Source organism: Macaca thibetana, chromosome 4, assembly GCF_024542745.1.
Source record: "Macaca thibetana thibetana isolate TM-01 chromosome 4, ASM2454274v1, whole genome shotgun sequence".
Classification (NCBI taxonomy): domain Eukaryota; kingdom Metazoa; phylum Chordata; class Mammalia; order Primates; family Cercopithecidae; genus Macaca; species Macaca thibetana.
This window is the reverse complement of record NC_065581.1, coordinates 161,452,895-161,476,264: the sequence shown is the minus strand read 5'-3', so window position 1 is coordinate 161,476,264 and position 23,370 is coordinate 161,452,895. Positions and strand designations below refer to the sequence as shown.

The 23,370-nt window shown below is 47.6% G+C and overlaps 1 pseudogene; it reads right to left on the bottom strand.

Moving 5' to 3' along the window:
- Positions 1 to 16,785: 16,785 nt before the first annotated feature.
- LOC126953475 (uncharacterized) lies at positions 16,786 to 20,070 on the bottom strand (annotated as a pseudogene).
- Positions 20,071 to 23,370: the final 3,300 nt, after the last annotated feature.

Here is a 23,370-nt window from a genome sequence, read left to right as displayed (position 1 = left end):
GGCTGGTCTGGAAATGCTGGGCTCAAGCAGTCCTTCTCTCCTCGGCCTCCTAAAATGCTGGGCTTACCGGTGTGAGCCACTGTGTTAGGCCTAGACAACAGCAATCTAGCTTCTCACAGTTCTGGAAGGCAGAAGTCTGAAATTAAGGTGTCGGCGGGGCTGAGCTTCCCTCAGAGGCTCTAACAGAGATTCCGTTCCTGCCTCTTCTCACTTCTGGGGCTGCAAGCGTTCCCTGTGTTGTGGCCACCCCACTCCAGGCTGTCTCCATCTTCACATGGGCTTCTCCTCTTCTGTCTGTCCTCTGTGTGCCTCTGATAAGGACACTGGTCATTGGATTTAGAGCCCACCTGGGTAACCCACCATGATTTCATCACCCTTAATTTCATTACGTCTGCAAAGGCACTTTTTCCAAATAAGGCCATATTCACAGGCTCCTGAGATGAGGAAATGGAATCTTTGGGGAGTCACCATTCAACAGCTCCCACCCTCCACAGTAAAGAGCAGGAAGGGAGCACTCATGACGGATCACTTGAGGTCAGGAGTTTGAGACCAGCCTGGCCAACATGGTGAAACCCCATCTGTGCTAAAAATACAAAACGTTAGCCAGGCGTGGTGGAGGTGCCTGTAATCCCAGCTACTCTGGAGGCTGAGGCAGGAGAATCACATGAACCCGGGAGGCGGAGGTTGCAGTGAGCCAAGATGACGCCATTGGCTCCAGCCTAGGCAGCAAGAGCAAAACTCGGCCAGGCGCGATGGCTCATGCCTGTAATCCCAGCACTTTGGGAGGCCGAGATGGGCGGATCACGAGGTCAGGAGATCGAGACCATCCTGGCTAACAAGGTGAAACCCTGTCTCTACTAAAAATAGAAAAAATAGCTGGGCGTGGCGGCGGGCACCTGTAGTCCCAGCTACTCGAGAAGCCGAGGCAGGAGAATGGCGTGAACCTGGGAGGCGGAGTTTGCGGTGAGCCGAGATTGTGCCACTGCACTCCAGCCTGGGCTACAGAGCAAGACTCTGTCTCAAAAAAAAAAAAAAAAAAAAAAAAAAACTTTCTCTTGCTGCATAAGGACCAGCTTGTTTCTAGGGGAGGATTTTGTGCCAGTCACCTGCGCTGCTCCGGGGAAGGAGGTGCTCAGTTTTCTTGGTGGGAGGTTGGGCCAAATGAATACATTATTCTAAGGGTCACGTAGATCAGTCATATCGAAGGCTTCCCGGTCTCATCCTAACACCCTTGCAGGTGGCCTCATGTTTCCTTTCAGGACATGTGGGATGGGCAAGGAGGAGGAGGAGGCCAACCACCGCGAGGGCGGGCAGGCCTGACGTGCCGCGAGGCTAGTGCGGGACTTGTGGCCGTGTGGGTAGTGCCAGTGACAGAGACACATGGTGCTTCCGGGCGGGAGATGAGGGATTTGGCAGGTGACAGGGTCCAACAGTAAATTCGTAGATTATAAGGAGAGAGAATGGGAAGGTATACTAATTTTTTCCTATTAGTTAAGCTTCCCTCCCCCTTTTTTCCCCCCAGCAACCTGAAGTGATAAAAGGATAATGTGAAACTAACGGGGTAGCTCAGAGAATTCACAGCAGAGCTGCACAGTCCACTGCAGGAACCAACACAGAAGCCAGAGCCAGATATGAGGTGAGCTAGCTGTGAGGTAGGCTGGATTCTGCTGCTTTCGGCGGTGCTGCCGTTACCGTGCTGCCGCCAAGGATGTCCAGGCTCTCTCCCCATTCAAGGTGCAGATTCCTAAGAGAGGAACTGTGATTGGCTCAGGACTGATCAGCCTGGCATAGATATGGACACTTTGGACGTATCTGGAAGCTGCAGACATCACCCCCAACTGGGGTCAAGGACAGCGTTCTCAAGAGTCAGGTGGGCAGGAGGTGACCCAAGGGCACAGGGCTTCAGCAAAGGCCTGGGACTGGGAACTGGGCTTCAGGCTGCAGGGCCTGGAGGCAGGAAGGCTGGGACGGGTGACATGGGCCAGAGAAGGTGCAGGTCCAGAGGTGAGCAGCACAGAGCCTCGGCTCTCAAACCTCTCTGTCGAGGGACCTCTTTACACTCTTAAAAATTACTGAGGACCCCAAGGTGGTAGGTGAATATCTATCAATATTCACTTCATTCGAAATGAAGACTGAGACATTTTAAAGATACAAGAACACACAAGCACACATTCTGTTAGTTGTTGGATGTGACCATTCTTCTAGCAGCTGGGGAGACGCCAGGCTACCCCTGAGAGTATTGAATGAAGATAGATGGCAAGTGACATTGTAGTGTGACTTAGCAGTTGTTTTGACCTTGAAGACCCTCTGAAAGGGCCGTGCCTAGGCTCCCCACACCACACCTGGGGAACTGTTGGCATGGTGGCCCGGAACCTGTGCTTGAGAGCAAGACTGCCTAAGTTTAAAACTTGTTCTACTGTGGCCAGTCCCCCAGGTCTCTTATTTGGTGCCTCCACATCTTCAGCTGAAAATGAAGTGATAATAGTGTCTTCCTCATTGAGCCACTGGGAGGATGAAACAGACAATCCCTCTTTCTCCTTCTGCTTGTTCCTAGAACAGGGCCTCGCAGGTAGTATGTAGTCAAAACACTTCCAGGATGATGCACACAGCACGCTGCCAGGAGAAGCCCGTGGGCACCGGATCCCAGGTGTGGCAGCTGGACAGGACCTGCCTGGGACTGTCCCCAGGACCCAGAGCTCCCCACTAAGGCTCTGGCTCCATGAGGGGGACTAAAACTGAGTTACCCCCACTGGGAGGGGCCTGAGCTGGCTGGGCTGTGCTGCTGGGGGGCTCCGTGGGCTTTGTTCTCAGGAGCTGCTGAGGTAACAGTCCGTGGAATGCGATGCAGTCTGGTAGCTCAGCAAAGATAATTATCAGAAAAATATCTTTTTAATGGGAAAAATAACTGGTATTGCTGAGATACATCTTTCTCTGCATCAATCAATAAAAATGTGAAATTAAGCCAATCTATGAATATTTCATATATAATAAATCCAAGTTGTTAATGCTCAAAAATGATCAAAAGTGGCCAGGCATGGTGGCTTATGCCTGTAATCCTAGTACTTTGAGATGCTGAGGCAAGTGGATCACCTGAGGTCAGGAGTTCAAGACCAGCCTGGTCAACATGGTGAAACCCTGTCTCTACTAAAAATACAAAAATTAGCTGGGCGTGGTGGTGTACACCTGTAGTCCCCAGCTACTCGGGAGGCTGAGGCAGGAGAATCACTTAAACCCGGGAGGCAGAGGTTGCAGTGAGTCAAGACTGTGCCACTGCACTCCAGCCTGGGTGATAGAACAAGACTCCGTCTCAAAAAAAAAAAAGAAAAAGAAGAAGAAAAAAAGATCAAAAGTCCATCAATATGCATTTGACTTGAATCTCTCTCTGGCATCAGTTCAATTGGAGTCCCCAGAACCCAGGGGCAGCTCTGCAACCGGCAGTGCACACATCTCCTCAGGGGCCAGCTCCAGGGCCAGCTAACGGGGACGCATGGACCTGGCTTCCTTCCACTAAGAGCCGATCGGGCTCATCCATCCAGGGCTGTTCTGAGGTTGGGGTGTGTAGGACCAACTTACCAGCAGATCCAATTAAAGGAGCAATGCTAGATGCGTTGATGCACACATGGAGGACACCAAACCACGCACTCAGCCTGTATGCGCCGCCCTTGAAAACTGCCTTAATGTGATCAGGCGTTGCTTACTTGAAGAATAACCACAGCAACACTTGGATGAAAAGAGAAGAACGCATTTTACAAAACTCTCCTGCGGACAGAATGGTTGTGAGTGCAAGGGGCAACCCGAATGTAAAGAGGTTGTCTTCTCAAGCTACCCTGGGGCCTCAGTCTTCTCCTCCCTGTTCCTCCTGGGACTCCGCCCACTCCCACACAGGGCACTCTGGGTTTCTTTCTTTAATGCCGTAATTTTCTTTTCTTTTCTTTTTTGAGACAAAATCTCACTCTGTCGCCAGGCTGGAGTGCTGTGGCACAATCTGGGCTCACTGCAACCTCTGCCTCCCGGGTTCCAGCGATTCTCCTGCCTCAGCCTCCTGCAATGCTGTAATGTTCAGTATGGGGCCATCCTTCCTCTTCATCACCCCAGTGCTATGGGCACATATTTCCTGAGCACTGGCAGCTCTTTCACCCAGAGATGCCCGGGGAGCAGCCCTGAGTCTAATTTTCCTGCTACATCAGCATTGCTTTTGCTAACCAGAGTGACATTCTGGGTGGATTGAGGCCCGCCCCCCAGTTTTTAACCATAGAGCCAGTTCTCAGCCACTGGCTCGCCTCTTACAGTCTTCGAAATTTAGGCCGGGCACGGTGGCTCACGCCTGTAATCCCAGCACTTTGGGAGGCCGAGGTGGGCGGATCACAAGGTCAGGAGATCAAGACCATCCTGGCAAACATGGTGAAACCCCATCTCTACTAAAAAATACAAAAACAAAAAATTAGCCAGGCGTGGTGGCGGGCACCTGTAGTCCCAGCTACTCAGGAGGCTGAGGCAGGAGAATAGTGTGAACCCGGAAGGCAGAGCATGCCGTGAGCCAAGACCGCTCCAGCCTGAGCGACAGAGCGAGACTCCATCTCAAAAAAAAAAAAAAAAAAAAAAAAAAGGAAGAAAGAAAGAAATTTAGGCTGAAGGAGCTGTACAGGTCGCCGCTTTCAACTCCTGGATATAGAGTTGAGGAAGTAGGCTGGAAAGAGTGAAGGACTCTGTGACTATTATGTGGACAGCAAGGAAGACGTTTCTGAACCTGTGACACCTGCCGGGAAGGAGGAACACAGGCACATGACTCCATGCCTCTTCTCTCTCCCAGTGCCTTCTGCTCAACCCTGTAGCTCTGCGGACAGGTAACAAAGATCTACTTCTCATCAAGTAAAATGCCTTAGAAGCCCAGAGAAAGAGCCTTACCTGAATAAATAGGTAAATAAAGATATTTGTAGAGATACTAATGGTATTTGTACTTTTGTAAAGCAAACTGCCTTTTCTCTTCTGTTCTAGGTTCATTTTTGTTAACCCATATTAGAGGGTTCTCTGAGGCCTAAAATGTTGCCTGATAAGGGATTTGGGAGGTCTGTATCATAAGGGATTCTTGAAGGCCAAAACAGCTGCCAAGACTCAAAGGAATGAACTTGAGGAAGTGGAAAGTCAAACTCACTGCTGTTCAATTCCACCAGACCTCCTTCCAGCCCAGAACTGTGCTGTTGGTGTGCCAGCCAGGGCTCGGTGGACTCCCGAGCTGACACCATCATGTGACCACCTACCGGAAAGGCTCAGAACCAGGAGCCTCGGGGTCCTCCGCACCCAGGTCTTCAGAGCTCCCGGCATCTCAGCACAGTGTTCTTTCTAGAAATGCACCCACTCCTCTGGTCCCACTGCTGCTGGGAACAGCTCAAGGGTGGAGCTGTGACCATGGATCTCAAAGGCGCCCAACCACGAGTCAGTCCTTGGGGGACATGGGTTTTGTCAGCTCTCCTGAGCTGGCCCACTCTGGTGCTGCCTGTGGGAAGAAGGACACGAACCCACACATCTGCTCAGGCCAGCCCCTTGTTCCAAACCCTTCTGGGCTTTTCTGTGCCTGTTCACGCATCTCATCCTGGGTTCCACGTGAGCACTTGTCTTCCTGAAAGGTGGATTTTATTTAAACTTCTAGTGGAAAAAGACTACACCGTTTTCATTTTAATTATGAAAAAAGCAAAATGTCCTTGAATTCTAGGATAATACAGGAACTCTGGCTCTTCGTGTTATTGCTAACCGTTAAGGGGGACCAAGTTTAGTATCCTCTAACAATGGGGTTCCTTTAGGGGAAGTGTAAGGAGAAACAGGACAAAACCTTCACTCCTGATGGCCTCCAGGCCCTCCAAGGTTTGACCTTGCCACATGCACAGCCTCCTCTCCCTGCACTGGAAGGCCTCGGGGCCACACTGAGTCCCTGAGATGTTCTGTGTGCCCTCGGACCTGCGGCTCCTGCACGCCTGGCACAGCCTCCTCTCCCTGCACTGGAAGGCCTCGGGGCCACACTGAGTCCCTGAGATGTCCTGTGCGCCCTCGGACCTGCGGCTTGGCTCCTGCACGCCTGGCTTCTGTAACTCAGGGTGTCTCTGCCTGGTCACTGTTGACATTGGGGCTGGATGACTCTTCTCGCACAGGGGCCGTCCTGTGCATTGCAGCCGTGTCCCTGACTGGCCTTGACTCACTAGAGGCCAGTAGCACCCCCAAGTCGGGACAATCAAAAATGTCTGTAGACAATGCCAAATGTCCCCTGTGGTCAAACTGCCCCTGTCTCTAGCCCTGCTCGGGTGGGGACAGGCTTCTTGAGGCTCTCTGTCTAGTGACCTGACTCCTCTTTTATGCCTCAGCGCAAACATCACCTCCCCTGTCAGGTTTTCTGTGACTGCCCCAGACAGGTTAATTGTCCTCGCCCTGCCAGCTATGGAACTTGATTGGTTTGCACCCATTTGGTGCTTGTTCATGGGAACGTAATTTGTTTGTCCACCCCCATTAGATTATGAATGCCTAGAGGTCAAGGAGTATGCCTGCAATTGTACATGCTTCCATCCTCAGCACTTGGCACACTGTCTGATCCACTGAAGGAGCTGAGGAAATGCAGAAGGAATGGGTGAATGGGTGATCGGCCATTGGAGGCTGGGATTCTCCCGGTGAGGGCTCCTCAAAGAAGCATCACGATTGTCCCGTCCTCTCAGATCACCCAAGAGTTCAGCCACTGTCATAATCTCAGCATCACTACACCACGTGATACTTATTTGAAACCTAACTTTGCTGGCCAGGCGCAGTGGCTCACGCCTGTAATCCCAGCACTTTGGGAGGCTGAGGCGGGTGGATCACCTGAGGTCAGGAGTTCAAGACCAGCCTGGCCAACATGGTGAAACCCTGTCTCTACTAAAAATACAAAAATTAGCTGGGTGTGGTGGCTCAGGCGTGTAATCTCAGCTACTTGGGAGGCTGAGACAGGAGAATCGCTCGAACCCAGGAGGCGAAGGTTGCAGTGAGCCGAGATCGCGCCACTGCACTCCAGCCTGGGCAACGAGAGTGAAACTCTGCTTGAAAAAAAAAAGAAGAGGCCGGGCGCGGTGGCTCAAGCCTGTAATCCCAGCACTTTGGGAGGCTGAGACGGGCGGATCACAAGGTCAGGAGATCAAGACCATCCTGGCTAATCCGGTGAAACCCCGTCTCTACTAAAAAATACAAAAAAAAAAAACTAGCCGGGCGAGGTGGCGGGCGCCTGTAGTCCCAGCTACTCGGGAGGCTGAGGCAGGAGAATGACGTAAACCCGGGAGGCGGAGCTTGCAGTGAGCTGAGATCCGGCCACTGCACTCCAGCCTGGGCGACAGAGTGAGACTCCGTCTCAAAAAAAAAAAAAAAAAAAAAAAAGAAGAAAAAAAAGAAACCTAACTTTGCCAAGGAATTTCCAAGGAAATAACCCAGATTTTTATTAGTGGTTGTAAGCATAGTAGTAGTGTTAGAGTAACAACAGCCGCGGGGGCCATATGAGCGTCTTTGCTGTATCCTGCCAGGTGTTTTCACTCTAACTGCTAATCCTCACCACTCTTCTGTGAGCTACAGCTTATTACTTCCATTTTACAGGTGGGGAAACGGAGGCTCTGAGAGTCTCATTTACAAGCTCAGCATTTTGGTAGCCTTTGGATCAGAATGGAAGGCAATTTTCTCCAAACACAAGTTACCACCCTGCCTTCGGTTTCTAAACTTTTATTCTTTTTATTTATTTATGTATGTATTTATTTATTTATTTTTGAGACGGAGACTCACTCTTTCTTCAGGCTGGAGTGCAGTGGCGCTGTCTCGGCTCACTGCAACCTCCCACTCCCTGGTTCAAGAGATTCTCCTGCCTCAGCCTTCTGAGTAGCTGAGATTACAGGCACGTGCCACCACACCCAGCTGATTTTTGTATTTGTAGTAGAGATGGGATTTCACCATGTTGGCCAGGATGGTCTCGATTTCCTGACCTAGTGATCTGCCTGCCTTGGCCTCCCAAAGTGCTGGGATTACAGGCATGAGCCACGGCGCCTGGCTTAAATTTTTATTCTTAAGGATGATTCTCAACAAGCAGGCATTGAAAATCTGAATGTCCAAAATGTGCCAGATGAATGGGTTACTGATGCTTTGCTGCAATTTGTGTCACTTCTTATCACTGCAATGAACATCAAATTCTATCAAAATATGGGAAAAAATCATTTTGATGTCGCATTTGCATATCCAAGGATTGCAGGATGGTTTGTATAATCAAATTATGTAGAGTTGTAAAAAGGGAGCATCATTTAAATAGCTTACAAAATTACTTTGAAGATGCACATTAAAATCTAAAGAACCCATCTCCTCCAAGATCTTTACAAAAAGTTAAATGCTAATTGATTATGACAGCTTTGTCTTTATCACTGGCACCATTCTCCATTTCCACTCTGTCAATATCACAGCTCAAATATCACTCTGTCCTCTGTTCCTCTTCTAACCACATTCATTCCATGCTGTAATAACAGATGGAAGTTTATGCACGACTAGCTTTTCCCCCCTCTCCCCATTGTTGATCAAAAGGAGTAGCCTGAAAAAAAACCAGAATTTGCTGAAATTCTGATTTCTTTCAGTTTTATAGATTTTATAACTTATCTTTTATTGACTATGCAAGGTCTCTGCTCCCCAGCATCTGTTTGTTGCATCTGGGGAGAAAGATAAATTCCCTTTTTTTATGCCACTGAACCAAATTTAAGAGACAGACAAACAAACAGGTCTCAGTGGAAGAGGATAGCATCACATCCACAGCCCAGCTGTCCTCTTTCCCAGTCCCTGTGTGCGCAGGACAGGAGGAGGAGGAGGAGGAAGAGGAGGAGGAGGAAGTGCCTTGTAGTCCATGGAATTTGCCAGCCCGTCAGGGATAAGAGTGCCAGAGACTGGATGATCAGGCTTAGGGAGGTACTCCCCGCAGAGAGGGGACCTGGGGGTCATGCCGCACAAGCTTTGAAGAGGCTGCTTTGTAAACTTTGTAAAAAATTCATATCATTTACAATTTCTCAAACTTAAAGAATTGTGCCTGGTCACCCAGAGACATGATTATACATCACCCAACTTCATTATAATAATGGCCCTGGTACTCCAACTTCTTGAAAGCCTCAGCTGTTTGATTCAGCCTCTTCAGCTCCATAACTGTTTATAAGATTAATAGACTCTGATGCATAATTGACTCTCCCACCAGGAGGAAAAAAAAAAAAAAAAGAGAGAGAAAGAGAGTCTAATCGTAGCCCTGGCAAAAGTAACATTCCCATAAAGAGATGGTGTCTGTTCATATTGACTGAGTCAGGGATAGGGGAGAATGGCTAGCACCACCAAGTCAGGAGAGAAGGGGAGACGGATGAGGAGTCAGCCCTGGGGAAGGGAGTCTGAGAAAGTCGATGGGACATGTCCCATCATTTAGAGGCTTCAGTGGACACCCTAAAAGATAGGCTTTATTGCAGAACTGGATGGGATCCAGTTCCACAGCAGGGAGCAAGGGAGCTAGGAATAGGAAAGAAAGAGGACAGGAAGGTCCCCACCATACAGGAAGTGGAAGGAAGAGGAAAGAAAGAGGACAGAAAGGTCCCCACCATACAGGAAGTGGAAGGAAGAGGAAAGAAAGAGGACAGGAAGGTCCCCACCATACAGGAAGTGGAAGGAAGAGGAAAGAAAGAGGACAGGAAGGTTCCCACCATACAGGAAGTGGAAGGAAGAGGAAAGAAAGAGGACAGGAAGGTCCCCACCATACAGGAAGTGGAAGGAAAAGGAAAGAAAGAGGACAGGAAGGTCCCCACCATACAGGAAGTGGAAGGAAGAAGAAAGAAAGAGGACAGGAAGGTTCCCCACCACATAGCAAGTGGAAGGAAATAGAAAGGGAATCCACAGAGCAGTGGGATGGGGTGAGGGCTTGACATCTGGTGACAGGGAGCTTAGAGAGAGAACGAGTGCCTTGGCCCCCCTTTCTCTTGCTGAGGTTATGGGTCACAGGGTGTCACACCAGGTCTGGCAGGAGACCAGACACATGCTAGGAACGATGGCAGGGCAGGCCTTTCTCAAGGCAGAGGAGCAAGGGCATCACCTAGCAGGCTGGAGGGAATGGAGGCCTTGTGTGAGCACGTGGCAGGGAAGCCACTGCCACACAGCGATAGGGCCATAGCTGGGGCTCAGAGGCTGGGCGGGTTCCAGAAGGCTTGGAGGGGGGACAGAGCTGGACTGAGGCAGGCCCTAGATGGCCAGGGTGAGGGCACCCCTGAGCTTCTAGGCTTCCATTAGAGAGGTCCCTGTATGCTTAGGTCGTCATTTGTATAAAACAAGCACTCGGTGGACCCGATGACTCAAATAAAGGAATGAGTCTAACCAAAAGGTGGAAACGAGAAGTGGAGTGTTCGATGCTAGCTTGTGTTTCTCTTGCTCTCCTATACCTGCCCCTCTTCTCAGGGCTTATTTTACTCTTCTGGAAAAAGACCAGGTGTCTCGCAATCTTCCTGGAAAACAAACAACAAACAAAACAGAAAAAGCAGAGCAAGATGAGAGAAGACTGACATGGAGACGGGGTATTCTTTTCTACTCTGTAGAGTGAGACACCCACACCTAAAAGACCTCACCCTGTTGTTAGAGGGAAGAGAAATGTGGGTTACTCTTTCATTGTCATCAGATTTGTGCTTCTTCCTCTTAGCTTAAGTAACTGCCTTTAGCTGGACTTCCGCAGCGTCTGCTGCTGCTTCTCCAGCTCCTGGAAAACCCTAAGGGGGTTGCAAAGATAAGTCTTATCTCTGCCTCAGTTTTCCTTTGAGTTGACCACCACATGAGCCCAGAGTGAAGAAGACACATCAGGCTCCTATTAGTGTGGCCACAGATTCACACATTTGCTTGATGAAAGCCTGGTGCAAAGGAATAAAGTCATATTGCGGACTTGTAAACCTCCTAGTTATTTGTATGTGAACTCACGCTTTTGTTCATCTCTGGGAGAAACAGCACATTTTTTTTTAAAGTGCATCTTGCATCACGGATTGAAAGGCTAATACCTTACCATTAGATCTAGCATAAAGCCCTCACCCACACCAGGTAACTCTACATTTACTCCTTCCTTCCATCACAAGCAGAGAAGGCCCAGGGTCAGTTTATTGACTTCTAAGGACTATTGGTCTTTTGCAGTGAAGGAAAAAAAAAAAAAAAATCCCTTAGGGCCTGCTAGGTGCTAATTTGACCTGGCAATGGGATAAAGTTAGGCTTTGGCTGTCTTCAACCTCCTAGGATCGCAATACCTTCTACTTAACATAAGAGTCAAACAATTCCCTGGCAATAGATTGCTTTCCACTTGTAGAGCTACTGAATAAACAGAAAAGTAATTAACCGTGTGCTATGGCTGGATGTATCAGGTGGAATTTCATTATAGCAGAAAGAACTGAGAGAATCAAGAAATCATTTTGTGTCCACTGTCAGACGAACCGTTCGTGCTTTCTTCTGCTAGGATGGACACGCTATCTCTGCTTTTCTTCAAGAAGAGAAATTTCTGAATTCCCTATCATATCTTCACTTTGATCAAGGGGAAAAGAAGAAAAGAAAAATCTTAAGTGCCTACACTTAGTCCAAATATAAAGAATTCTTCTCATTTTTCCATTTAATGATTTTGTTCCTGAGACCTATGGATGATGCTCTTTCGTTGTAGTTTTTGTTTTTTATTTTTTTCTCAACTAGTAAATATCTGAATTTTGAAATGTGAACTGAAGGTCTCATTATTATGATTTCCCCTCCCTTTGAAAAATAAACGGCATTATGTCATTTATAACAGCAGGAAGAGATGGGGTTTCACAGGAAGGAAATTTATGCTCAGTTGGAAAAAGAAAAGACATCTAAGCCATTTATTTTTAGCCGCCTTTAAAAAAATATATTCGAAAGTACTAAACTCAATTTCACATGTCCAGAATGGTATAACCTAATTTTAGTATATTAATTAACAATAAAAGTAGTGTTTTGCCTCATACGAAGGAATAAAATAATTAACTTACTGAGGAAATGGGGTCATGTGATTTTACTTTGGGAGGGTAATGGATGACATTGAGTAACTGTAACAGTAGGGTTTTGCAGAGCCGCTGTGGCGGTGGAACCTGTTTGGAATTCTCTGTTGAACGCCTGACTGAGAACCAGGTTTCTCCCATGCAAGCCTCCCCTGTCTTGACTCAGAGTAAGGGCACACACGTCGGCAAGGCCGGCCAGTGCTCCTTACGAAGAACACTGGGTGTGGAGGGAGACATGCGTTTGAGGACTTTCCAGGCTTAGTTGAGTGTCCACACGCTCCCCGAATCAACAAGTCCTTGGGCTGGCTTGAGCACCAAGGTGCTTTCTACTTGAGGAAGGAATTCTAGCATTTTACATTTTACATATTTGGACCTTTGAACTTGAAATATTTTGTTACACTTCACATAGCTTCATTCCCTGGGGGGGAGAAACCTAGTCTTTCAAGTGGTTATTATAAAGCTAAGTACATAAATATGCATGAGAGGTCATTATTACCACAAGATGATACTTAAAATGTTCGAGTGTCTCTTACTAAGATTTTTCGACTTGTTCAGTGACTGCAAATCAAAGTCTCCAGCTTTTAGTTGCTGAACTTTGCCTCTGATTGTTCTTTCAAAGTTTTCAACGAAAGGGAATGGTTTTTGGAGCCTTGACTGGCTTGCTTTCTTTCTTTCTCTTTCTTTCTTTCTTTCTTTCTTTCTTTCTTTCTTTCTTTCTTTCTTTCTTTCTTTCTTTCTTTCTACAGATATGTAATGAGGTGTTTCATTACCCATGTCCATGTCTAATGCAGAATGCCATATTTAAAGCATTGTAGCTGGAGCTCTGGAGGTTGGCTAACGGAATTTCCAGATTTTAGATCTGGAACTGAGAGGCACAGAGAGGCTAAGTGACTTTTCCCATGTCACATTGTGACATACAGTCGAGGCTGGCAGTCAGACCTGGCACCCCCGGCCAGGTTAGGGCTGGTGAGTCAAGGCCTGTGAAAGGCTCGAGGGCCTAAAGTATAGGGTTCCCATGGGAATCATGATATTGAAGAGTTGCATTTTGACCCATTTTTTACTTCTAGAATTTGATATTACAATGTGGAAATATATAGTGTTAGCAGAACCTTCAAGACTCTTAAACATGACTTTCGCATTCAGAATCAACTCCAGTTGAACCCTTCCTGCAGCAAGTTCTCACTGGGAGAAGATACAAATTTTCATCTCTAGAACTAATAACCCAGGCTGCCCTGTTCTCCTTGGGAAAGGAGAAATGGCAATGGAAACCAAAATGGAGCCGGAGAGAGGAAAACAGGTCTACCAGAAGCCTCAGATTTTCCCTCTCTGGGAGCAGGGACACCAGGCAATAGCCCTTGTGTTCTGACAACTGTTTTAGTCCCAAATTAACAGAGTAAAGAAAGCCTTTAAAACATTTTTGCTTCTGGGATCCCAATCTCCGATTCACGGGCAGAATCTTTGGAAAGTGGAATAGGAGGAACCCCCCAGGGTGTGCTGTCTTCCCTGTTCAAACCCATTGTGACCAGTGCACCTGCAGTGTTTCCCACCAGGCTTCCCCTGGGTCCTCGGGCGGATCTTGCTTGAGGACGCTGCAGTAAAAGAAAGCCCTCCTGCAGACCAGGGCTAGTGCTCTGTCTTACTGCAGGATGACTAGAGTCAACAATAATATATTATGTACTTGCAAGCAGCTGGAAGAAGAATATTGACCACTCTCAACACAAAAAAAGATAAAAGTTTGAGATGGTGCATATGCTAATTACCCTGATCTGATCACTATGCATGAGAGGTATTGAAATACCACTATGTCCCCCCATGAATATGTACAAGGATTATTTGTCAAATTTTTAAAAATTAAAATTAAAAAGAATCAGGGCTAATCTGCCAGTGAACTCGCAGCCCATGGGCAGAGCTCCCCGAATGCTGCATTTGAAATCGACTTCCCATGGGAAGCTTTCTTAGGTTACATCTCACAGCTTCTCATTTACCATTGTCCACAGCTGGCACATTCTGAAATCGGTTTCTATTTGACCCCATCATTTAGGTGCATCATGTGGCCATGGAGATTGGTGGGAGGGGCTTGCCCTGAGAAGCCAGTCTGGATTTGAATCTGTGCCCCTTCACTCATTAGCTGTAATGTGAGCAAGTGGCTAACTTCTCTGGACTGCTCCCTCATCTGCAAACCAGGACTGATCCTACTTACCTTGCTTCCAGGACTCCTGGGGTTACAAAAGATCACACACAGGACATCTGGTCTTGCAAGGTGCTTGACAAAGCCCTGCTTCCAAATTCCTTCCCAATGAAAACTCTTCCATTGTGTTTGAACTCACCCTGGGCACCCCAGAATGTCCAATAAGCATGTACCATGTTTGCAAATCAGTTCTGTATATCGCTTTGTTTTATCATTTTAACTAATTATGTTGTGATTTGAGTTTCAAAAGAACATGCCTTTTCTTTTTTCAACCCCTTCATTAATTCAGTATTTTGTCCACCTTAAAAGCTCAAGAAGTTTGCTGACAGACTAACAGAATGATCAAAATTTCCCAAACCTAAGCCTTTCCTTTCACTCCTTCCCCAAATGCTAGAGTTGCAAGGTCAGGAAGGAGCTGTTGAGGTCACCAACGCCTCCTTGCTCATTGCCACAGCCTGATCACACAGAGGTCAACATCATAGACCTATGGAGACCAGGAAGGACCACGAAGCAGCTCTGGCCAAACTCCTGGGTTTGAGAAGGATGATTCCCACCACGTGCAAATGGAATGGTTTTTGATGGTGCTGTTGGTAATCCTTCTGGCAGATCATCTCACCATTCCCCGGTAACCAGTGTGCTCTTTCTGTTTGTGATTCTGGATACATTTACTTTTATCTAAAATCTTTTTTTTTTTTTTTTTTTTGAGACGGAGTCTCGCTCTGTCGCCCAGGCTGGAGTGAAGTGGCCGGATCTCAGCTCACTGCAAGCTCCGCCTCCCGGGTCTACGCCATTCTCCTGCCTCAGCCTCCCGAGTAGCTGGGACTACAGGCACCTGCCACCTCGCCCAGCTAGTTTTTTGTATTTTTTAGGAGAGACGGGGTTTCACCGGGTTAGCCAAGATGGCCTCGATCTCCTGACCTCGTGATCCGCCCGTCTCGGCCTCCCAAAGTGCTGGGATTACAGGCTTGAGCCACCACGCCTGGCCTATCTAAAATCTTTTGTTCAGAATCTTGGTCCAGGAGTTGGCCTTACAGTTTCCCAGTGACTAATGTGTTTCTGTTGACCGGGCTGGTCTCACCCTGGACATATGTGTAGTCACATTTCACAAAGTAAGCATTTCCTCACCTGCCAGTCACTCCTGTCCACCGTTCATTCTGAGTTACTTATTCTGGCTGCACACCTCTGAAGTGCCAGGCTTGGGCTCACCCTCCTCATACGTCAGCCCCTGTGCTGGTTCTTGGCTTTCTGTCCTTTTGTCACCCCTCAGGAGTCCTTCTGGCTCCTGCACTCAGAGGTGCCCACACAGAATATAATATCCCGTGACAGGATGTCTCTCCACGTGCAAACCAAAATAGCACCAGCCTCTGTGTGCCATGTTCCTTTCTAAATGCACACTGACATCATGTCTAGTCTCACCTCTCGTCCGGACCGGCCTCTTTATGGCACACACTGTGAAGGACTGTGAGAGATCTAAGGTGACTTTTTTGGCTCCTTTATTTGTAAGCTTTGAATCCATTCATATTTTTTCTCCTCATCGCTATTTGAACTCTGTCCCTGGTGGGGAGTCAGATGTGGACGGCTGTCTTGTGTTTTTCAATCCCTTTTCCTTTTGCTAAAAAAGATATTTAAGGAACTATAGCCAGGGTTGGAAAAGGGGCTCCATTACATTCTAGGAAAATAACACGATGTAGTCTTGTCTTGGGTGGCGGACTGTCTCCTCAAAAAATTTCAAAACAAGATGAGACCTTAGAAATCTCCTGGTCCAGTCCCTTTAGTTTACAGCTTAAGAAGTCAAGGTTCAGAGAAGCAAGCAATTGGCTTGAGATCTCAAGAGGAGTCTAATCCTGAGTCAGAATTATAATTCTGGACTCCTAATTGGGCTAGGTGGCTCATGCCTATAATCCTGACACTTCGGGAGGTCGAGGTGGGAGGACTGCTTGAGGCCAGGAGTTTGAATCACCAGCCTGGGCAACATAGTGAGACCCTGGCTCTACAAAAATAAAAATAAAAAAAATTAACTGGGCACGGTGTCGCACACCTGTAGTCCTAGCTACTCAGGAGGCTGAGGTGGGAGGATTGCTTGAGGCAAGGAGTTCCAGGCTGCAGTGAGCTGTGATGGTGCCACTGCAGTCCAGCCTGGGTGACACAGCAAGGCCTGTCTCTCAAAATAAAAACTAAAAACATAATAAATAAAAAGAATTCTAGGCTCCTGGCCTCAACTTAGTGTGTGGGTTTTTATAGGGTTTTTGTTGTTGTTTGTTTGTTTTTTGAGATGGAGTTTCACTCTTGTTGCCCAGGCTAGAGTGCAACGGCTTCATCTTGGCTCACTGCAACCTCCACCTGCTGGTTTCAATCAATTCTCTTGCCTCAACCTTCCGAGTAGCTGGGATTACAGCTGCACACTACCATGCCCAGCTAATTTTTTGTGTTTTTAGTAGAGACAGGGTTTCACCATGTTGGCCAGGCTGGTCTTGAACTCCTGACCTCAGGTGATCCACTGTCTCAGCCTCCCAACGTGCTGGGATTACAGGCATGAGCCACAGTGCCCAGCCAGTTACTTATTTATTCACATAAATTAACCCATTTATTATAGGCTAGTGATGTCTCAAAGAGGAGAGGAGCGTCTACTGGTCTTTTATCCTTTAGTCATCTGATGGTGGATTTTCTTGTGACAGCAGAAGTGGTGTTAGAAGTCCAGGCACTGCCAGCTGCTGTCTTCATGCAGGGACCACAGTGCAGATCCCCACAGCTCATCTCTTCATCTCAGTTTTATCACGGAAAGAGCAAGTGTACTTGGCGTGCTGGCTGATTTCAATTTTCTTCGCCGTCTTCCGGAGGGAGGCACTCTAGCAGGTCCCGTATTTACCAACCATTCCAACTCTCTTGGTGCATTCAACTATGTTACGGCCAACTAGGTTCGAACCCGGAGAGCTGAGGTTATCTTTTTTTTTTTTTTTTTTTTTTGAGACAGAGTCTCGCTCTGTCGCCCAGGCTGGAGTGCAGTGGCCGGATCTCAGTTCACTGCAAGCTCCACCTCCCGGGTTCACGCCATTCTCCTGCCTCAGCCTCCCGAGTAGCTGGGACAACAGGTGCCCGCCACCTCGCCCAGCTAGCTTTTTTTGTATTTTTTTAGTAGAGCCAGGGTTTCACCGGGTTAGCCAGGATGGTCTCCATCTCCTGACCTCGTGACCCGCCCGTCTCGGCCTCCCAAAGTGCTGAGATTACAGGCTTGAGCCACCGCGCCCGGCCAAGGTTATCTTTTTAAATTAAAAATGTGTATGTCAAAGAAAGAACAAAAGCAACTTCTAACGTCAAGTCAAATCATACATGTTTCCAGTGTCGTATGGCATCTGAGCATGCTAATTCATCCCAGGCATCTTGAATCTCTATTATTATTTACTTCCTCGGGGGACCCTCTCTGTTCAGCCTGTTTTAGTTGCCCTCTAAACCCAACAAAGCCCAGAGTGGCTCCAGCCAGGATGTGCTGATCTCTTACAGTCACGCCGTGTCTGCACCAGACAGTCACTGGCCGTCACCACTGCTAGCGCTGCCTGTCCCACTCCGTTTGAAACGCTCTCTGGATAGGGGTTAGATTTTAGTTTTTGACAACTGTACTTGTTAGAAAATTTATCTTCTAATCAAACAAGCTCTGTCTTCTCATCATCCTCATTATGCCCATTTTGCTCTGTGCCCTTCAAGCAGACACAGCTCGAGGGCAAACTATAACTGGCATTGAACAGAAGGTGGGATTTTTATCCTCAGGCATCTCCTCCTGGCCACTTCTCCCCCTGACCCTTGATCTCAGCTTTCCTAGTCCCTTGACCTGCCTTATTTTGGTTCCTCACTTCATTTGCATTGTCACTGAAACTTTGTCATTCACCACCTCGATGGACTGTCTTCTGTAGCTTTTTCTTGAAGCTTTCTCTAGGGTATGACTCCCAGTGTTGCCCTCTGGTCTTGTGAATCTTAATTGTGCAGACAGTGGGCTGTCCCCGCAATCAGGAGTGAATGGGACTGGTCAGTTGCCACATCCTTGCTCAGCCCCATCAGGTAGGGAGTGACCCTTCGGCTCGCTGGCCTCAGTTCTGTTCTCTGGAGCGAGGTAGGGTACATCTCACCACTGCTAGTCTTTTCAGAGTGTGGTCCTGTCCCTCCTGACGGTTCTTCGCTCTCTCCTACACACCCTTTCTTTTTTCTTTTCTTTTCTTTTTTCTTTTCTTTTCTTTTCTTTTCTTTTGAGACAGGGTCTCACTCTGTAGTCCAGGCTGGAGTGCAGTGGTGTGATCTTGGCTCACTGCAATCCTCACTTCCCAGATTCAAGCAATTCTCCTGCCTCAGCCTCCCGAGTAACTGGGACTACAGGCACCCACCACTACATCTGGCTAATTTTTTTTTTTTTTGGTAGAGACGGGGTTTCATCATGTTAGCCAGGCTGGTCTCGAACTCCTGACCTCAGGGGATCTGCCCTCCCCGGCCTCCGAAAATGCTGGGATTATAGGCGTGAGCCACCGCGCCTGGCCTCTTACACACTCTTTCAAAGGATGGATATAAATGTATCAGTAGAGATGTTGTCTGACCTGTACGCAGGCCAGTGGGGCATTTTCTTTCCTTTACTGGAATATTCTATTTTCATCAGTGCAGACTCAGATCCTTGGCTGTCTTTAGCAGTAACTCATACCTTGAGCTTGGGGTCAACAAAATTCCTCCACCCTTCTCCCCCTTTCGCTTGGTCTCTATTCTCTTCTGCCTGTGTCATTTAGTTATTTTTGAACTCTTGCATCTTGTGTTTATTTGTATTTTTACTTGGATTCATTATTCTAGCCGATCACTGGAATTCTTTTGAATCCTGATTCTTTCATGTGCATTTATGCTGACTTCACGCTTTTATTGTGTACAAATTAATATGTGAACATTTTGTGTGTCAAAAGCGCAGATGAAAGTGCTCAATGGGGTACAGGTTAGCAATTCCGCGTCAGCTTGACATATACACTGAGGTCAAGCAAAGAAGTAAGTGAGTGGCAGATGCTGGAAGCCAGTTTCTCCCCACTGGAGAGGGAAGTTACAGATGCAGAAGGGGAGAGGCTGCTGGATTGAAGTCAGAGACATCAGGGTGAACTCAAGTGTATCTTAGTATAGACGCCAGGGAAGAACACACAAATAGTTGAAGCGGTGTGTATACACCGATGGGTGTGCAGAATCGATGTCCAGCTCTGTCTGCCCAGAGGGCCTGGAAGCAAAGAAGCTGCAGCCGCCTCAAGCACATCTTGAGTCCACATCTTGGTTTCCAAACACAATTCTCCAGTGAAAGGAACCAGGGTTCTTTGGAGAAATGGCTCATTCTAGGGCTGGGTCAGGGAAAATACAGAATGAGCCTGCAGGATCTTGAAGTGGCAAAAAGCAAGAAAGCCCTCAAATAATACGAGGATGGGGGCACGTCACAGGGGCGCAAGAGCCAACCTGAAAAATCTCCCTATGGCCAACGCTGTAAGAATTTGAGCACAAAGGTAACTAACGTAGTACTGTGTCGTAACATAAAGAATACAACAAATACATGAGCTCACATTGACATAAATACATGATTGAATACATAAATGGGAGAGAAGGAACACATATTTCTTATAATAGAATTCCAAATTATTTACATAGATATTTCCCTGTCCAAGTTGTGGAGTGTGATTTCACCCGCCATCTTACCTGTGTCCTGAGGGTGGCTGGACTTAGTGACTTGCTTCCAAAGATAGCGGAAGGAGGAGGAAGAAAGCGGCTACTCTGGACAAACCTGGCAAACACTTCCTCAGCCAGAGGACCAAGGCCCATGTCATCAGTGGCCAACCACACAGAGAGCATGTACCCTTGGTGTGACTTGACAAGAATGACACTTTACCTCTGCATCTTCCCCCAAACCCATTTCCTGCAGTCTATTCATGAGAAAAACATCAGAAAAGAAAAACAAGTTGAGGCACATTCTACACGGTAACTGACCAGTAGTGCTCAAGATTGTCAAAGTCATCAAAAACAAGGGCAGTTGAGAAGTCACAGAGCAGGGGAGACTATGGAAACATGACAACAAATGAATGTTCATGATTATTCTGTATATCTAAGATTATTCCCCCCAAAATGATTAAAAATAAAAAGAAGCTGGGTGCAGTGGCTCATGTGTATAATCCCAGCACTTTGGGAGGCTGAGGTGGAAAGATCACTTGAGCCCAAGGGTTCGAGTCTGGGCCACACAGGGAGACCCTGTCTCTACAACAATTTAAAAAATTAGCCAGGTGTAGTGATGCACACCTGTAGTCCCAACTACTTGGGAGGCTGAGGTGGGAGGATCACTTGAGCCCAGGAGTTTGAGGTTACAGTGAGCCGAGATGGTGCCATTGCACTCCAGCCTGGACAACAGAGTGAGACCCTGCCTCAAAAAGAGAGAGAGAGAGAGAAGGGAGCATAAAGAGCATATACATATATATAAATTTTTTCCCCACAAAAAGTGTCCCGTAGGACAAGAGCAAGAATCCAGTGGAATTCTACTAGTGACCTCTGTCAGTAGGGATCAATGCAATAATCAGCATTCTTCCACTGAATTGGACCAACCATGGATCTTCCTACTTGTGGGCTAGACAACCCCCCAGGCTGGGCTTCTCCAGCTGTCGAAGCTGTGTCTTGGGTACCCAAGTCTCTTCTGCCACAGTGTGAGGGCAAATGCAGTGCCAGAGCCTGGTACTTCCAAGGCCTTGGTTTCTACTCTACTCATCTACATTGAGCCCAGCCATAATTTATGACTTTTTTTTTTTTTTGCAGGGGTGGGTAGGAAATCTCCACTTAGAAATCCATTCGCATTTCAAGCTATACACATCTAAATCCAAGATCCACATTAGGCTGCCTTCGTGTGCCCGTCTTTTCTCTGTGTCTCTGTTACCAGACTCCTGCCACCCCCGAAGTCTGGATTAATAACTTCCGGGCTATCTGCGAGTTTCTTTTGTCCCCAGGATTCAGCCCATCTCTGACCCACCTGTGAAGCTGCTTCCCGTCACCTGTTTCCATCTCCCATTCGCACAGCAGGTGATTCCACTTCCAGAACTTCCGAAGGTGACGCCCTCCCCCATCCTGTGTCCACAGAACTTCCCTGGCCCTTGGACCATTTTCCTTGGAAGCCTCAATGTCTGTCATTTCCACTGAAATAAAACCTGCAGCTCTTGGCCCAGACCTCCACAACTTTCCACTGGGGTCCCTTCCCGCCTAAGGTGCAGATGAAGTCCAAGCTCGCTCTTCTGTCTTCTCCCCAAACGCGTCCTGTCATGGGGCCCTGGCCACTCCTGCCTCTCAGCTTGCTTCATGCAAGATGTTCTATTTGGCATTCCCTCCTTTCTGGACACAAACCCACATCCCTCCCACTCTTCTTCACACTCCTTGAAGAGGCTTTTGATTCAAATTGTCTTGAGGGCTCCACGTCACCCCAGCTATTTTAGCGACTCCTTGACATTTCTGAACAGCCATAAAGAATATATTTCTTCTGTTTCTGTAATTCTTGTTTTCAGTACCTTATTTGAATGTAAGCTTTTTGAGTTCAGGCTTTGCATCCTCTACCAGCTCCTTATTTCTACACATGGAGTTTGGTAAAGTGTTATTTGAACAACTTTTTTTCTAAACACGAGGCTTGATAAAGTGTTACTTGAACACAATGAGTGTCCAGTTAAAGATGTTAGCTTTTCAGTTTGTTAAACGTGCAACCTTCACGGTGGACTAACTGAAAGTTGGCGCTGCCTGATCAGGATTTGATCTTTCTCTACAGTTGACAGTTTCAAACGCAGACCCCGCGGTGCCCCTGGAGCCACCTCTTTAGGATACCAGGACTCACACCGTCTGCGTGATCAACAGCCACGTGACCTCCTCTCACCTGAGGGCCTGATCCACCAGCCTGAGACGCACCTAAGCCAGTGTGAGCTAACTGTGCAAAGGGAGCCCCACAAGGTCCTATAGGAGAGGCCCTGATGAAGAAGTATAAAATAGAATATCGACATTGTTCCCTTGATCTGTGAATTCTCTAACACTATCAAAAAAGCCTTTAAGTTTTCAGAGCACAGTTTGTGCTTGGTAAACCCAATCCACACTTCAAAGATCTACCCTTCTCCAGATACAAGCTTTAAAAGAAACTGTCTGGCCGGGCACAGTGGTTCATGCCTGTAATCCTAGCACTTTGGAAGGCCGAGGTGGGTGGATCGCCTGAGGTCAGGAGTTCAAGACCAGCCAGGTCAACATGGTGAAATCTCGTCTCTACTAAAAATACAAAAATTAGTGGGGTATGGTGGCGGGCACCTGTAATCCCAGCTACTCAGGAGGGTGAGGCAGGAGAATCGCTAGAACCCGGGAGGCAGAAGTTGCAGTGAGCCGAGATGGCGCCACTGCACTCCAGCCTGGGTGACAGAACGAGACTGTCTCGAAAAAAGAAGCTGTCATGGTATTTCCTTTTCTTCTTGACGATTGGTCACCACTCTTACCAAGCTCCCTCAAGCAATGTCTTTTCCTTTAATACACAGAAAGGCCATTCTCAGAATCTAGTACTTTTTCATTTATTTATTTATTTATTTATTTATTTATTTATCTATTTATTTATTTATTTTTGAAACGGTATCTCGCTCCTGTCGCCCAGGCTGGGGTGCAGCGGTGTAATCTCGGCTCACTGCAACCTCCACCCCCCGGGTTCAAGCGATTCTCCTGCCTCAGCCTCCCTAGTAGCTGGGATTACAGGCATGCGCCACCTCGCCCGGGGTTTTTCCATGTTGGCCAGGCTGCTCTCGAACTCCTGACCTGAAGTGATCCACCCACCTCGGCCTTCCAAAGGGCTGGGATTACAGGCATGAGCCACCACGCCCAGCAGAATCTAGTACTTTTTCTTATTTCAATATTGCCACTGTGTATCCTGTACTAACATTCTCTGTTCCTCTCTGCATGTTCACATGAAAATGGCGTTTTTCAATCTCTGCATTGTGACCTGAGACTGCTGCGCAGGAGGGCGGGATGGGGTGAGCTGAGGAGCGGGATGCAGCCCCGCAGCCTTCACTGAGTGCTGCTGGAATGGCCCTGTGTCCTCTGTGTGTGAGAGAGTGTGTCCGTGTCTGTGTGTATGGGCGTGTTTATTGTGAGTGTGCATGA